General features: G+C 43.3%; 1 protein-coding gene across 5 annotated transcripts in view; it reads right to left on the bottom strand.

The window, feature by feature from the left end:
• Nucleotides 1–18,508, bottom strand: part of LOC118397254 (limbic system-associated membrane protein-like) — a 1,147,967-nt gene that overhangs the window by 49,440 nt on the left and 1,080,019 nt on the right. The gene's annotated exons all lie outside the window — the stretch shown is intronic.

Below are 18,508 nucleotides of genomic sequence, written 5' to 3'. Positions count from 1 at the left end.
GAGAATGGATATCATGCATAATATAACATGGCAGACATACGCCGGAAATGCAAATTGAAAACTCAGCCGCTCGACACAGTATATCGGTTGTATTCAAAACAGAAAGTGAATTAGTCGGGGAGCAGAAGTTGTTTCACAATGACCCTGAGGGATTCTCACATGCAGTAGTCACTACTGTGGCCTTTCCTATTGAAGGAGAGGTGGCTTATCAGCAATCGGGGAGGGTCACCATCTTAATAACGGCATTTGTAAAGTGTCTCAGAGTAAGGATGCTGATCTAGGATCAGTTTTGTCAGAAGGGACCTGATCCTAGACCAACACTGCTACTCTGAGACGCTTTTTTGGAATATAACCCATTCCAAAACAAACTGCACCCTCCACAGGCAAACCCTAATAATACCCAATAGACATGACATCACTTCATGACATCTGAGATACTGTACATGTCTCTTAAATAAAGCTTTTTCCAACGCCTTTATCAGCCAGTAGGAACCCGTTCTAACCATCTGCCCTCCAATCAGAAACACCCTGGACTCCCCATCAGGTGAGCAGAACTACAGCAGGAGAACAGTAGTTTCCTCATCGCGCTTCACAAACCCTCCGCAGGCCCCCCAACGCTCCCTGGCCACCGCATGCAGGGCGCCAGCCAAACCTTTTTCCTGTTCAAACTAATAAGCTGCTGGCCTAGAAGGCATGTGGCTCCTGCCTCCCTCCCTCCCTGTCTCTAAGCAACCCCTGTTTTGGCGAGCAGCAGGCAGGTGGTGAGGCAGGCAGGATGACAGGGGTCTGGTGGGTTTGACGGATGCCTGTGCTGCTGAGCTGAGCTGGGCCGCGGCCATGCTGCAGGGTTCGCTGTGGGGGAAGTCCACAGCTCCCAGTACAGGCAGCAGATGCAGAGTGGGAGACTCTAATGAGAGGGGAGAGGTGCCATGCTCTGGCAGACAGCTACTCCCCCTGTACTCTCGTCATACTTCCCCCAGCAGAACTGAACCATGCTGAGGGGGTGTGAGGGGGTGCTGGGAGGCACAGCTGCTCTACAGGCAGGATACAAAAAACACTGAAAAAACAACCAGCTCACTTACATAATCACACCTGCTCTCTCTCTCGCAATCAATAAACCTGACCATACCCCCCGTAACACTGTTTTGATTAAAAGAATGGAGAATTATGTCGGCAGGTCATGGGCTAACTACCTTTCTACTTTAGTTTGTGAGGGGGGCTGTTCCTTTAACAAGTCTTTCTGTTTGCACGTGGCACACAGAGGAAAAAGGCAAAACCAGGTCATATCTTTTCCCCTTACAGCATTTCCTCGCCCCAGATACGTTCTCGGGAGCAGGTTAAGTGTATTTCCGGGAAGGTGGTCGGTATTCTCCAAGGACATGGCTTAGAGGGAACAATGCATTTGCTTAAAAACGAGGAGGAATAGAAAAGCCCTTGGTAGGTAAAAGAACAGAGCAGACGGCACCTCAACGGATGCCAGATAAAAACCTCTTTAGAGGACTAATGATTTCACACGTTCATAAACAACCAGGTGATTAATTAGCCGTGTTTGTGTATAGTGTACATAATAATCAACTGACTAATTAATTTCACATGTCTGCCATTAAGAAAATTCTGTTAATATTACAGACGCTAGGAACTACTGACATGCTGTTGAATCGACGCAAAAGACTAAATTAAGCAAAGTGGGTTGAAACACAAATCGTTATTATCCTTGTAAAATGGTGTTGACAGAGTTTATTGTGAGGGTCACATTAATTGCTTTGATTCAAAAGGAAAGAGTGATGTTTTTGAAGGTTGCTTATGAAATCCACCGAGTGTAATGATGCATTTAAAAGAAAGATGATGAGGGTGAGAAAAAGCATTATTTTATTTATAGACTCAAAAGGAATTGATATCATTAGGGGGGTGGGGGGGAAACCCAATGCCCCCTGGATCCGAATCTAGCCCATAGGGTGAAACCTGCGGGAAATCAATCTATCCTAGATGCTACAAATACAACAAACATAACTAACTGTACAAGTGAATAAAACCCACAGTGGCAACAGAACACACATGTTCAATGAAGAAAAGGGAGAAATGGGGAGAGGAAAGAAAGGAACAACAAGATTGGAGGCTGCTGGTTACCTGAGGATGCTCCTTTCACCTTTTGGTGCCTCCTTTGAATGACTTTTTCCCAGAACACTTAGCGCTTTCTGTTCAACATGATTCACTCAGAACAGCCCCCAGAGGAAGAAGCTGTGTGCTTGTGACATAAATGCACCTGGAAAGATTGAGACCCTCTCCTTTGTCTTTGGGCATTTTTCCCACAACAAAGCCTTTAAATAGCCACAAAACATTGGAACATTTCCCCATCATGCACCTTTTCTTGCTCTCCTGGTTCACATACATCACTGTCTGAATAATCAGTCAACTAGGAGATTATTATTTTGAGATGCATCCTTATAGTACAGTGACTGCTGGTTTATCTGTCTTGCAAAACCAGTTGTGGAGGTGAGAAAAGATTGCTTGAGTATAACAACTGTGAGATAGATGATACCTCTGAGAATCCTAGTCAAGGGGATGTAAGGCAAGGGCATCCTGCTTCGATTAAACCTCCTGAGATGCGCTCTCTGCACATTGTGCCTCCATAAGAGGATAAACCTGAGATGAGTAACCTCTTCCCGCACCGTAAATAAAACACTATATACATTAGAAAATAATTTGCTGTAAAACGCCCTCGGTAGGATCCATAGGGAAAAACAATTGAGGACATGTTAATACTGTACTCTGAGGAAGAGAATGTAACAGCACAGGAGGTAAGGCTTCTGGACAGCAAGGGTATTGGAGTATGCTACTGTGAATGATTAGTATTCACTCTACATATCACTGGCTGTGGCTCCATTAGCACAGGTCCCTATGAGGCCTTTGCAGTTGCGCTCTCTCTGCTGCTTGTGGCCTTGAGAGAGGGCTAAAGGTTAGATTGCCCTGGCACAGAGGCCTCTAATTACCAAGACTTGACAAGGCACCTGTCATCTTGAATAAGAAGACCACTCAAGTCTTGGTATGAGTGGTACTGTTGAAATTGCTTACTTACAGTATTACTTGTCTGGAAAGTTGAGAGGTTGGCATCTACAATGGCCATCCGCTCCACATTCTGAGCACTCTGAAGAGGTTGTGTGGTGCACCTGAGGTTTTTATGAATACACTCCAAGATTAATTGATAGGCTTATGCAAGATAAAAATGTATCTTAAAGCTGTATTATGGAACTTTTTGGGCGATCCAACCCAATTCCCAGACATACTAGTGATAGATCTGTCATTCTCATTGAAAGCACGTCTAAGAAGCGGTAGATCTGTTCTGTGTGCGCTATTTCTATGCTTCCCATTCTTGAGCTTCGTTCTTGCATCTTTAACTTTTGTTTTTTTACACCAGCTTCAAACAGCTGAAAATATAATATTTTGGGTTATGGAAAATATATTTGACAGCGGTTTAGATTATACAATGATTCTCTACACTATACTTGGTGGTTTTGTCACGTAAACTGAAATTAGACGAACGATTAGAATTTTAACAACCAGGAAATGGTGGAGCGATTCCAGCATAGTGCACCTTTAATATCTAAAGCGACCGTTTCCTTCAACCTTGGGGTTGCTATTTGGTCAGTCTGTGTCTGCTGTCAAAAAAAAAACTAAAGTGGGTGTTTTATTCTGTCCCTCATCTTGGTCCACAAGTGGAAATACCCCACATCGAGTGTTATCGAAATAAAAGGCTATTCTCCTCCCAGTCTGGACAATGGCTAAGGTTTCTCTCTACTCTCAGCCAGCCAATCAAAGCCCAAGAGAAGTGTACAACAGTTCTCAAGTTTGAAGGTCCACTAAGTTTCATTTGTGATAAATGTCCTTACTGTACACAGTCTTGACACCAGCAGTAAAACATGCAGTACAAGGTTGGATTGTTTGTTACCTATGTAGACAATTGCAACAAGACACAGTAGTCTGTTCTGCCCGACAACAGTGTTGTGTTATTTATTGGTGTTAATGCAGTGGTCTTTAGGTCCAAGGCAGAGAGCTACCTTGATGAATAAGTAAAGAATTATTAATACATTAAATGTTATAGTGCTCCCAATATCTCCATAATTGTGTGTGCATGCATGAATTAATTTAACATGCGTACCTTAGCCTAATGGTTACATGGTTTATGCAGAGTTCTACATCCTGTGTTATTGATGTTTTACTTTATGATTAAGTTATAAGTGTTATGATTATACACTTTCCATATTCAAAGCATTTCAGTTTTTTTTATATCTTTAACTGAAAAACATGAAACAATATGTCAGGTACGTAAAAAAACGAAACACGGTCAGTTAAAGTGATTATTTGTAAAGTACGACATTACTGTGAGTCCCACATCGCAGCCCTGACAGACTGAGGTGAACAAAGAAAGATGGCTGGTATGAAAAAGTGGAGAATCCGGAGCTAAATTTGTCGTACACGAAAGCCTGGCTATGGTCTGGATAAAAGTGTGTTCTACAGTCGATGTTTAAAGGACACCTCTGGCATCCCTCAAAATGCCTCATCTCCATATCTGAAAGGTGGATAGATTGGGAGAAATAATGAGCGTGGTTGGAAAATGAATGATCCATCCGGCTGTACATTATATACCCACACTATTTCAGCCACGGTATATACAAGCTTACAGATATTCCATTAATTGCTTTCTGTCTGAGGAGGGCAACGGAAGGGGTGGTGTGGCACTGTTCCATGAGATAACGCCAAGACGGTCCTGATGTGTGACTGCAAGAAAAAGTGGTTTTCCGTGCTTGAATTCATGCTTCCTCTCACTATGAAAGAGTGGAAAGCACAAGGAATATTAATAACGCCGTGAAATGCATGGCTGCCACAAAATAATACACACAACGGAATAAATGCAATTTTATCAGGCTGATAATTAATCACAAAGGTGTCGACGCTCGCAGTAAAATCTTCCTGGGTGTAAATCTGTCTTCCTGCAAATATTCCAAGTTAGACAAGGAGGAAGTGAGTTTCTCAGGACAGATGCCACCCAACACACTACAACAGATTGCCTCAAGACAAACCTACCAGTCACCCAGATGATTACTGAGAGAGCAACCACTTAAATTACTCTGAAGTTGCTGATTTTTATTTCAGTTGACAGCTGGCGTTGAAGCACTCGCTCATTTCAAGTGAAAAACCCATTTTGTGGGCCTCAGCGTTGCCAATTTCTTGCTGTCACAGGTAGCTGGGAATTGACTGTGGAACATGCGGCATATCACTTTAAAGTGACGGGGGAAACTGGTAATCGCTTTACGCTGGCCACATGCTCCTGTCGCCTCTTATAAGAACCTTGTTCACTCAGGAAAAAATCCTTAAACCTAAACGCACTTGGAGGGGGAAGAATGAGGATTCGCCCACTATTGTCTCCCAAGCTCTGGCTCTGGAGTGGAGGGGTGTAGACATGGACCATACATTACAGACACAACCAAGAGGTTTCTGGCAGACACCATTACACCACATGAATTAACAACAAGGTGAACCAGGACCGGAACAAACACAGTTATCAATTGAGACAGGCCGCTGGTGTTTTGGGTAACTGTTTTTACAACCAGAACAGGTTGAGATTGTTTCTACGGTAACAGATTGCATCAGACATGTGTCTAAACCATATCTGAAGGATCATTGACAGCAACTTTTAAAACCAATGTATATTAATAATAGCATACACATGATCTCCCGCAAGAGTGTATTTTTACTGAATTTGAGACATGAATAATCATGTTAGCAGAAAATGCAGTTTGAGAATATGAAGAATTGACAACATCTGCAAGATATGACAGTGTTGGGTTGATGAGTTGAAGGATTGTCTGTTATTATGATAAAAGTAGGCCTTGTTTACACTCGTGACCTATCTGCGCAAAGCACACTTCTGAAATATTGAGCATCAATGTTTTCCCATCCCAGATCTCAGAACTGTTTTGTAGTGAATTCTTCTTTCATAACCCATTAAGGTCCTCACCTTTTTAAAGGTACAGTGCCTTGCAAAAGTATTCGGCCCCCTTGAACTTTGCGACCTTTTGCCACATTTAAGGCTTCAAACATAAAGATATAAAACTGTATTTTTTTGTGAAGAATCAACAACAAGTGGGACACAATCATGAAGTGGAACGACATTTATTGGATATTTCAAACTTTTTTAACAAATCAAAAACTGAAAAATTGGGCGTGCAAAATTATTCAGCCCCTTTACTTTCAGTGCAGCAAACTCTCTCCAGAAGTTCAGTGAGGATCTCTGAATGATCCAATGTTGACCTAAATGACTAATGATGATAAATACAATCCACCTGTGTGTAATCAAGTCTCCGTATAAATGCACCTGCACTGTGATAGTCTCAGAGGTCCGTTAAAAGCGCAAAGAGCATCATGAAGAACAAGGAACACACCAGGCAGCAACAATGCAAAACGTTATGTTTGGCGTAAAAGCAACACAGCACATCACCCTGAACACACCATCCCCACTGTCAAACATGGTGGTGGCAGCATCATGGTTTGGGCCTGCTTTTCTTCAGCAGGGACAGGGAAGATGGTTAAAATTGATGGGAAGATGGATGGAGCCAAATACAGGACCATTCTGGAAGAAAACCTGATGGAGTCTGCAAAAGACCTGAGACTGGGACGGAGATTTGTCTTCCAACAAGACAATGATCCAAAACATAAAGCAAAATCTACAATGGAATGGTTCAAAAATAAACATATCCAGGTGTTAGAATGGCCAAGTCAAAGTCCAGACCTGAATCCAATCGAGAATCTGTGGAAAGAACTGAAAACTGCTGTTCACAAATGCTCTCCATCCAACCTCACTGAGCTCGAGCTGTTTTGCAAGGAGGAATGGAAAACATTTCAATTTTATCTTTATGTTTGAAGCCTGAAATGTGGCAAAAGGTCGCAAAGTTCAAGGGGGCCGAATACTTTCGCAAGGCACTGTATCTAAAGTGCAGAGTGTGAAAACCCTGAAACATTTGTAAATCAGTAAGTTTGGACACACCTACTCATTCTTTATTTTTAGTATTTTCTACATTGTAGAATAATAGTGAAGATATCAAAACTATGAAATAACACATATGGAATCATGTAGTAACCAAGAAAGTGTTAAACATATATTATATTTGAGATTCTTCAAAGTAGCCACCCTTTGCCTTGAGGACAGCTTTGCACACTCTTGGCATTCTCTCAACCAGCTTCATGAGCTAGTCACCTGGAAGGCATTTCAATTAGCAGGTGTGCCTTGTTAAAAGTACATTTTTGGAACTTATTTCCTTCTTACAGTTTATTACAATCACTTTGCCACTAATTTTGGAACCTTGATGTCATTTTTCAACACTCTAGACACAAAACTCACAACTGATGATCAAAATGTAAATTCTTGCAATTGCTTGGATACAATACACATAAAGCTAATATCAGTTCATTGAACTAAAATCACCTGTTCGAAATAACAGAACTTAACATCAAAGTATTACCATTTCAAAATGCAATTCACACATTACATCTGAGATGACTGTCTATTCATTTCATTACAATGATCTAACTATCAATTGATACAACTGCTCAAAAGGATAAGGTACTGTTGCATTACTCTGACAAACAATATTCCATGTTTAGATCATGTATATTCCATCCAGACCATGTTTTCAGATTTGACATTATTGTACACTCACTGGCCACTTTATTAGGTACACCTACCGAGTACCCCCTTTTGCCTCCACAACAGCCTGAATTATTCATGGTGTTGTACGTTACAGTAAGAGATGCCCTTCTGCACACCACTGTTTTAAACAGCTGTTATTTGAGCATTTGTGGCCTTTCTCTTAGCTTGAATGAGTCTGGACATTCTCCTCTGACCGCTCTCATTAACAAGGTGTTTTTGCCCACAGAAATGCCGCTCACTGAATGTGTTTTGTTTATCGCACCATTCTCTGTAAACTCTAGAGATTGTAGTGCGTTTAAATCCCAGGAGGGCCAGCTGTTTCTAAGATGCTGGAATCACCATGTGTGGCATCAACAATCATACCACGGGCAAACTGGCTTAGATTACTCATCTTGCCTGTTCTAATGTTTGGTCGAACAACATCTAAAGCTCTCTACTTTATATACTCTATATATTGAGTTGCAGGCAGCCACATGATTCGCTGTTTGAATGTAACTTTCCTTGATGAGCTAAATCAGGTCTGTAGAGCTGATGGCATGACCTATGTCATTGTGTGGGATAATGTCAGGCTCCACCATGCTCAAATGGTGCAAGCATGGTTTCAGGCCCAACCACAGTTTACCACCCTGTACTTACCCCCATACTCTCCTGTCCTTAACCCGATTGAGGAATTTTTCTCCACATGGAGGTGGAAGGTATATGATAGGCACCCTCATGAACAAGCCACCCTTCTCCAGGCCATGGATGACGCATGCAATGACATCAAAGAAGACCAGTGTCAGGCCTGGATTCGCCATTCCCGAACATTCTTCCCAAAATATTTGCTAATGATAACATCCATTGTGATGTGGATGAGAACCTATGGCCAAATGCACAAGACAGGGTTGAGGGAAATATAGAAGTACAGTAATCAACCCTTTGTTAGGCTTTTTACAGTAAGCCAGGTGAGGAACACTGCAGTGGATGTTTTACTGTCGTTTTTTTCTTTTTTGGTAGCTTATTTATGATTTGATTCCAAGAAACCTATGAGTGATTTTATTATATTTTATCAATACATTTCAGATTTTGTTCAATGATTCCAGTGTCTGTAATATTCTCTCTACTAGTCCTTTTACAGTGATGTATTTACATGTAGTAGCATATTGAAACATGTATCACATATTTTGTACTACAATATTTAATGATTGTACGAACAACTAAACAGTGAAACTATCGGTATCTTGTGTGTGGGTGATCTAAATTAATGTTACTATGGTATTTCATGATAAATGAGTTATTTGAACCAATGATTCTGCAAGTGCAAGGTTTCTTTAGAGATATGAATTCATAATGCAATGTTTTGAACATTGGACAGCCTGTATTTGTGTCTAGAGTTTTGAAGAATGACCACTATGTTCTGAAATTAGTGCCAAAGTGACTGTAAAAAAACTGTAATGCGTTTGAGTCAATCAGTTGTGTTGTAGGGGTGGTACACAGAAGATAGCCCTATTTGGTAAAAAACCAAGACCATATTATGGCAAGAACAGCTCAAATAAGCAAAGAGAAACGACAGTCCATCATTACTTTCAAGACATGAATGTCAGTCCATGCGGAAAATGTCAAGAACTTTGGAAGTTTCTTCAAGTGCAGTCGCAAAACCCATCAAGCGCTATGAGGAAACTGGCTCTCATGAAGATCGCCACAGGAAAGGATGACCCAAAGTTACCTCTGCTGCAGAGTTATACGTTCATTAGAGTTACCAGCCTCAGAAATTGCAGCACAAATAAATACTTCACAGAGTTCAAGTAACAGACACATTTCAACATCAACTGTTCAGAGACTGCATCAATCAGGCCTTCATTGCTGCAAAGAAACCACTACTAAAGGACACAAATAATAAGAAGAGACTTGCTTGGGCTAAGCAACATGAGCAATGGACATTAGACCGGTGAAAATCTGTCCTTTGGTCTGATGAATCCAAATTAGAGATGTTTTGGTTCCAACCGCTGTGTCTTTGTGAGACGCAGAGTAGGTGAATGTATGATCTCTGCATGGAGGAGGAGGTGTGATGGTGCTTTGCTGGTGACACTGACTGATTTATTTAGAATTCAAGGCACACTTAACCATTATAGCTATCACAGCATTCTGAAGCGATACACCATCCCATCTGGTTTGTGCTTAGTGGGACTATCATTTGTTTCTCAACAGGACAATGACCCAGCACACACCTCCAGGATGTGTAAGGGCTATTTGACCAAAAAGGAGAGTGATGGATGCTGCATCAGATGACCTGGCCTCCACAATCATCCGACCTCAACCCAATTGAGATGGTTTGGGATGAGTTGGACCGTAGAGTGAAGGAAAAGCAGCCAACAAGTGCTCAGCATATGTGGGAACTCCTTCAAGACTATTGGAAAAGCATTCCTCATAAAGCTGGTTGAGAGAATACCAAGAGTGTGCAAAGCTGTCATCAAGGCACTAACCACTAGGGTAGCCTAGTGGTTAGAGCGTTGGACTAGTAACCAGAAGGTTGCAAGTTCAAACCCCCGAGCTGATAAGGTACAAATCTGTCGTTCTGCCCCTGAACAGGCAGTTAACCCCCTGTTCCTAGGCCGTCATTGAAAATAAGAATTTGTTCTTAACTGACTTGCCTAGTTAAATAAAGGTAAAATAAAAAAAAGGCAAAGGGGGGCTACTTTGAAGAATCTCAAAACTATTTTGAATTGTTTAACACTTTTTTGGTAACTACATGATTCCATTTCACAGTTTTGATGCCAATGGCACCAATCTATAATTTCCCTCCCCGTAGACAATGTGTGTAACGGCGTTCTTCGTTTGTCGAAACGGAACGGAACGTAAAACCTAATTACAGCCTATCTGGTGAACACTACACAGAGACAGGAACAATCACCCACGAAATACACAGAGAAACCCCGGCTACCTAAATACGGTTCCCAATCAGAGACAACGAGAATCACCTGACTCTGATTGAGAACCGCCTCAGGCAGCCAAGCCTATACAACACCCCTACTCAGCCGCAATCCCAATAACTACAAAACCCCAATACGAAATACAACAAAATAAACCCATGTCACACCCTGGCCTGACCAAATAATTAACGAAAACACAAAATACTAAGACCAAGGCGTGACAATGTGATCATTCACTTTTTTCAATCATGAGTGGTAGACAGAAAAATATATCTCAGCACAGATACAATATAAAGTCCTGAAATACACATGTCTGGTGAATCATGTAAGTGGCAGTTCTTTGTGTAGCCTGTGTAATTTGAGAGACATTGTATTAGAGAGCTGGTGTGTGTGTGTGTGTGTGTGTGTGTGTGTGTGTGTGTGTGTGTGTGTGTGTGTGTGTGTGTGTGTGTGTGTGTGTGTGTGTGTGTGTGTGTGTGTGTGTGTGTGTGTGTGTGTGTGTGTGTGTGTGTGTGGGAGACGTGAGAGTGGGATCGAAAAATTACTGTGTAATAGTCATGACATGGGTTGGTGATGAGAGGGACTGTGTGCGTAGGACCTGTGACCGTTCTGATGGTGTGTGTGTGCGCGTGCGTGCTTTCCTTCGTTCATGTGTGTGTGTGTGTGTGTGTGTGAGAGCAAGCGTGTGTGTGTGTGCTGGTGGTTTCAGTGTGTACAGGAGCAGCTGTGGGGGTGTGTTCTGATCCTCTGAGGGACAGTGTGGGAGGGTGATGTGAGGGACAGTAGTTTGAAGGTGAACTTGGGGTTCAGAGAACTCTCAAACAGCTCCATGATGGATTCGGGAGCGCAATTTAAAACACTTCTACCGCCGAGTCCAGTGCAAAGAGAGCCGTTAATCACCATGACAGTACCGTGCTTTATGTGTCAACAGGAGGGGAAACTGTGGCAGAGAGACAAGGACTTCACAGGTTAAAATATTGTTCTTTTAGAAACTCCTAGAACCGGTGACTTCTAACTCTTTTGTTCTCTCTACTTTTTCAGAGCGAGATAAGCAGCGTTTGATGAATCTAATATTAAGAATGGACAATAATAGCTGGCACACTTTACACACAGCAAAACGGACATAACTCCCTGCCAAAATTAATGGGCGATACCGTGTTTAAGAATTCTGATATTATGTTAACCCCCTTATGGTCAAAATGTTATTTTGAAAATGAGTCTGGATCTCCTATGGAAAATGCCCGACTTCTGCGCAATATGTAAACAGTCATGTTGAACGGATCTCCAAAAACGTTAACAACCAGTGGGCCATAATGATTCATATTCCAGGTGCAGCTGAGAACCTGGAGGCTGTGTGGTGGGGTGGAGAGTAACAATGATCTAAATATGACAAATCACCTCTTATTTGGAACCCGCCCCCTGTTGACTCCTCTGGCAGCTACGGTCAGCAGTCCTGGGATCAGTTCAGTCCTGGCTGGAATATTAGATCTCTTCATTGCTGCTGACTGCATTTCAAAGCAGCATGTCTATGAGCCTAGATTCTCATCCTTAAACTGCCACTGGTAAGTACCTCTGTACCTCTGCCTTGTTCCCCCATTCACTTTAGGTGATAAGAAAACTATGAATAAATATAGCCCCATTTCCAACATCAATACAGCCCAAAGTTGCCACTCGCCGATCAGTATCTGAGAGATATAAGAATCCATTATTTTCGAGGTGCTGTGCCTAAATCGACGAAGGGTTACTTTAGATGTCAGTTTGCGTTTCGGTGCCGGGGCTTTGAATGGAGACCCCTGGCAAGGTGCATTGAAGTCAGTAGCAGGGATCTCAGGCACTGAGCTGATCAGCCCAATCTTCTCACTAAGAACAGTGGGAATTGGACTTATCAACGCGACACCTAATCCTCCAGGGGGAGGCCTCACCACCCCCCCTTTAACTTTACTTGTTTCCAAAGTAATTACAAATAGCAATGTTTTCTACCAGGAGAGAGGAGGAGAGGCTAGCAATTATCCCAGTGAGCCTTCTCTGAGGTGACTGACACCGGCACCTATTCTCTGTGTTGCCGGCGTTTGCGTTTGAACTAGTTTGAGAGGCTGCAAAGGTTTCTGTCAGCCCTTCTCTCTTGCTACATTATTAATGGGAGACTGTTGTGTATGAGGCGCCAGACAGCGAGTGGCTGCGTCCTCTAAGGCGAGGCAGAGCGTCCAGAGCTGATTACCCAGCCTACTAGCCTGGATCGTGGTGGCAGCTGGATGGCTTCAGCATTTAGGCCACAGGCTAATGAAGCATCCAGCGGCGTAGCCATGTTTGATAAAGCCATCGTGGAGACCGTTTGCCAGGTGGAAAGCCTGAGAGAGATACACCCCAAAAATGTAAATAGATAAATATGTTGTATTGTCACATACATCGGATAGGTGCAGCGAATTGTGTTGTTTTACAGGGTCAGCCATAGTAGTGCAGCACTTCCATAGTAGTACAGCGCCTCCATAGTAGTACAGCACCTCCATAGTAGTACAGCACCTCCATAGTAGTACAGCACCTCCATAGTAGTACAGCACCTCCATAGTAGTACAGCACCTCCATAGTAGTACAGCACCTCCATAGTAGTACAGCGCCTCCATAGTAGTACAGCGCCTCCATAGTAGTACAGCGCCTCCATAGTAGTACAGCACCTCCATAGTAGTACAGCGCCTCCATAGTAGTACAGCGCCTCCATAGTAGTACAGCACCTCCATAGTAGTACAGCGCCTCCATAGTAGTACAACGCCTCCATAGTAGTACTGCGCCTCCATAGTAGTACAGCACCTCCATAGTAGTACAGCACCTCCATAGTAGTACAGCACCTCCATAGTAGTACAGCGCCTCCATAGTAGTACAGTGCCTCCATAGTAGTACAGCACCTCCATAGTAGTACAGCACCTCCATAGTAGTACAGTGCCTCCAGAGAAAATTAGGATTCAGAGCCTTGCTCAAGGGCACACCGGCAGATTTTCCACCTTGTCGGCTCAGGTATTCCAATCAGCGACCTTTCGGATATTGGCCCAACAGTCTAACCACCTGCCGCCCTTTTTGTGGCCCTCATGCAGGAGTTGGATAGGGAATTGCTTGGAAAATGATAATTCAGCAAGCGATGAGTTGGTGTAAGTTTGCGAAACATGATATTTTAGTGAGGAAAGGAAATACAAGAAATAGGTGTAGCTTTGTCAATAACATTACATTTACAATCTAATTATCTTAGAACATTTTGTGAAAACTCCCAATTAAGGTGATAATATGAATGTCCTACAGTGCCATGATGTCATTCACAAGGATTTGCATTCCATATTCCTTGGCCACAAATCAAATGGCAAAAAAACCCACAAAACTCATCAGGTTTTTATCACGTTGAGGCTCATCTCAGCATCTCTGAGTTCAAAAGGCATCCCTTTGCCTTGCAAGATGCGGGAGGAGAAGCAAGCATGTTTACACTGATGTCATTCAGCATGTACGAGAGGAATTAAGTGGTGTAGGTCTCCAGAATGAATGAAAGGGCCCCAGGCGTGCCCAAGGACACTTCCTAGAAGCTTCCCAGAGCTATGGGGTTGTCACTAATCTCGTGACAAAGACAGAGGGATAATTATTTACATACAAATGTGATGGTTGCCCTATACTTGCTTATTTAGTGTTTTTCCAACGAGTAGAACTAAAATGTCTAACTGTAATTGTGTTATTGTCACGACTTCTACCGAAGTCGTTGCCTCTCCTTGTTCGGGCGGTGCTCGGCGTTCGACGTCACTGGTCTTCTAGCCATCATTGATCCATTTTTCATTTTCCATTGGTTTTGTCTTGTCTTCCCACACACCTGTTTTCAATCCCATTCATTACCTGTTGTGTATTTAACCCTCTGTTTCCTCTCATGTATTTGTCAGAGATTGTTTTATTGTCAGTGTTGTTTATTTGTTGTGTTAGTGCGTGACGGGTCCTCGTACCCATGTTTTTTCATGTCTATACTTTTTAGTGTTATGGAGCATGTTCCTTGGACATTATTAAAAGACTCCGTTTACACTCTATTTTGACTCTCCTGCGCCTGACTTCCCTGCCACCTATACACACGGCGTTGACAGTTATATTTAGCCGCTTCAGTTACAGTCTGAGAAAGACTTCAGTGTACTTCTCTTTGCATTCTGGGTAAGGTTTTGATGGACTTCACATCCTCACCCACTTCCCTAAAACCTCTTACAAGACTCCCTCATTCACACCTGGCAACCACAGTTTATAGAGCTGATATAAAACAGCTCATTCCTCTACTTCTCATACTACATGTATGAGCTATGACTAATATGAAATTATGACACTTCAAATGTAATTACAGACCAATATAGCAAATTATTCTGGTCTATTCTGGTATGCGTGTCTCAATCTGGTAATACTGTATTGCCACTACCATGTGGATTGCTTGGTGCTTCTGAGTCTGGGTGCTTAGGAACCTTCTAAAGGTTACAGTATTTTCATCACCACTGCCACTGAGTTTAGGCTAAAGTGTTGATTAATCAAGTTAAATGCACTGAGCCAATCACAAAGTAGAAGTACAATCACCTACAGTACAGGCTGGACGACTGACTGAAAACATGACTGGCGAAGATGGGCACATCTAATATTCATTATCACTGAGAAGCTACCATCCAAACACTTGCTATAACTAGGATTGTTAACACATTGTTCATAGCCCAGACTGGCCTCAAAGTTAATTTACTTAATGTATGTACGTTACATTCTTTAACAGCCCCAGATGTCTCACGATAAAGCTTAATGTTCTCTGTTGGCTTGATAAAGCCATCTTGTCTTCTTGACTCATCCTTCCATTTCCATCTGAGTAATTTGCCAGACGCTCTTATCCAGAGCGACTTACCGTAGTGAGTGAATCCCTTCCTCTCCCTCCTCATGGTTGTTATTATCGTACAGATGTACCCTCTGGACTCTGAAAACACAGCAGTGCTATCTATGTCTTCCCTCACCACGGGCCATCCAAAATCCACATTAGATTTGACTTAAGGGGAAGCCACTGTTAAAATAGAAGAATCCCACCCACTCAGACAACAACATGAATAACTCAGAAGCTTTTTCTGAATTTGAATCCCCCCCCCCAACATCCTTCTGGCCAGACTGTACTTGAACTGCATCAGAGGTTGTTGTTTGCTGCCACTTTTAAAGCAAACAATGCAGGAAGACAGCGGGATTTTATTTTGTTATTTTGCACAGATTAAAGCATTAACAGAGAAGGCGACCAGCTTCCAAGCATGAAATCCTGTTGGTTCAAAACACTGGCTCTCTTTGTGTATCCGACGCGGTAACTCCTACGTGGAGAAAGAAACCAATGGATTCGAAGCGACCACAATCGCTGTGCATACTTTCAATGCATTTAAATGGGTTTGTTGCTGTCAGTCACGGGGCGTGAGAGATGCCTTTCATTTTGTCGCGGGCTGTGTATCATTTCTCTTCCACTGCAGAGAAAAAAACGACGCTGCAGGTAGAACAACTTAATGTTTGCCAGTGAAAAGAGGCTGGTGAGAAATGGGGCTGAAGTGTTATCACTCTGCGCAGGGATGACAAGGGGAGACGCTTTTCCAGGGCCAATCTCTCACATGTCCTCGGGGCTGGTGCAAATGAGAACTGCAGATGACTCACAATTAGCATTAGCATCCTCTGCTTTGGGTATGGCAGCCCGCCGCTCGCCAAATGCAAGGAGAAAGAACACGTCTTGATAATCTTTCGTGTTGGCAATGAGCGGCCTCCTCCCAGTGATAGGGGGGAAAACAGCAGTCAGTTAAATGTTGAATTAGCTCCAGTGCACTGGGCGTTGTGAGGCCAGACAAGGCACCCCTGTATGGGGAACTGCTCAGCTTCACAATGAGAGAGACAGGCACATTCAAAACATGTTTGCACATCAACCCCCCCACGCAGACTGATGCGGCTGCGTAACGTACACTGGACGGCTTTCCTGTTGAACACTATTAAATATTATAATCACTGTGTGGTTCGGCTGTGTTCTGGTATGGCTCTCTGTTTACAGTGCAGTATCGTACTCTGGTCATGGTCACATCGACAACCACAGAGGACGGGCAACAAAGTGCTTGCCTCTGTAGCTCGTCCATATCAATCCAGCCCAGCTTCCTAGGGCTGGCATCTGCCCATTCTAATCTCATTAGGGATTTGAGTGTTCCTCTTCCTTTATTGACAGTTGAGAGGATGGCAGGTGGTCACAGGCACCCTTTCATATGAGCTACAGAAGCAATAAGAGCGAGAAGAATGTGACTTTGGTATCTATTCACGAGGATTCAAATGAGTGAACTATCCTTAGCAGGCTGACAGTGAGAGACAAAACAAAAGTGTCTAAACCTCAGCTTTGAAAGTAGAGTTTCCCTGGAAGTCCTGAATAACAAACAAAAGCACACAGGTGCTGGAGAGAAAGGCATTTGGGGTGGGATGAAAAAGAGCTGGGAAGAAGAGAGCAAGAAGAAAATCACCTTTGATGATTTTCCAAACTGACATTAATGAAAACAAAAATGCAGTGCAGTAGCACTCTCCATAAAAAGTGGCACTCAAGATCAAAATGTGTTTCTTTCTTTCATCGAAATGAGATCCTACCTCATACCGCAGAGAGACTTTGGTTCTGTGGAGCGCTCGACGCTTTGCTGGTTTAATTACACAAATAAATGAAGTCCAAGAACACCAGGAGCGAGCCCCACAGGACTCCAACAGACTCCCATAACTTCCTGCCTGCAGTTGCTGGCCCATGAAACCACAGCAGTAGCTAAGCATTATGATGTAATGGGAGGATGGGAGTGGATGTCAGCTGGTGGAGGGGAAACATCTGTTCAATTTCACACCTAACCCCTCACTACACACACACACACACACAACCCCTCACTACACACACACACACACACACACACATGTCTGAATATGCGGCAATGTGTCTCAAAGCAGAGAGTCTGTGCTGAAAGCAGCCTCCCCAGAACTTCAGACTAGCGCCGGAATAGCACTGGCACAAACAGTGCCGTCAGTACAGCTACTGACAGCAAACACACCTCACCCTTAGCACAGCAACACTGACCCAAACACATTTCTCATTCACCGCAGCACTAAGACACTTCTATTATTCATCAAAACACTCACTGACAGACGGTATAACTTAACTCTGTCGTCCCCGCTCTAGCCGAAATAGAACAGCAATAGAGTTTGGGCAGGTAGCCATAGAGCAATGGATAGATCCGCAAACATGCACACACACGTGCAATGAAGCAAGCAACAAAATGTGCAAGCGCACGGACTGATGCATTCACGCACATATAAGCGCACGTGCACGCACACGCACACACACAATAAAAATCTTTCAATAACTCAGCAAGGCACACAAATAAAAAGCAGTGATTGAGCACAAATCAGCAGAGTCACACACACATGCAGCTTTTGGCAGAGGTGCATGCAGGGGCAGGGTGTCCCCAGGAGACGACCTGGAGGAAATGGCGGTAGCCCACTGAGAGAGCGACGTGCCATCCAAGGCAAATCACTTGACAGTTTAGCAGGTTGCTAGTTCTCTTTGAGCACATACAGCAACTTAAAGATCAGCTGGAGTTCCCAGGCCAGTGAGGGCGCGAAAGATAGTGAGAGAGACAGAGAGAGAGAAAGATAGTGAGAGAGAGAGAGAGAGAGAGAGAAAGATAGTGAGAGAGAGAGAGAGAGAGAGAGAGAGAGAGAGAGAGAGAGAGAGAGAGAGAGAGAGAAAGATAGTGAGAGAGAGAGAGAGAGAAGAGAGATGGAGAGTGGGGGGTTGCTGGCACTTAAAATGGATCTCCAATATCATGCAATCCACTCAACACTGTGTGAAGCACATTTCCAAGGCAGGAAGCTCTCG

Source organism: Oncorhynchus keta, chromosome 18 (assembly GCF_023373465.1).
Source record: "Oncorhynchus keta strain PuntledgeMale-10-30-2019 chromosome 18, Oket_V2, whole genome shotgun sequence".
NCBI lineage: Eukaryota > Metazoa > Chordata > Actinopteri > Salmoniformes > Salmonidae > Oncorhynchus > Oncorhynchus keta.
This window is presented reverse-complemented; position numbering and strand designations above follow the sequence as displayed.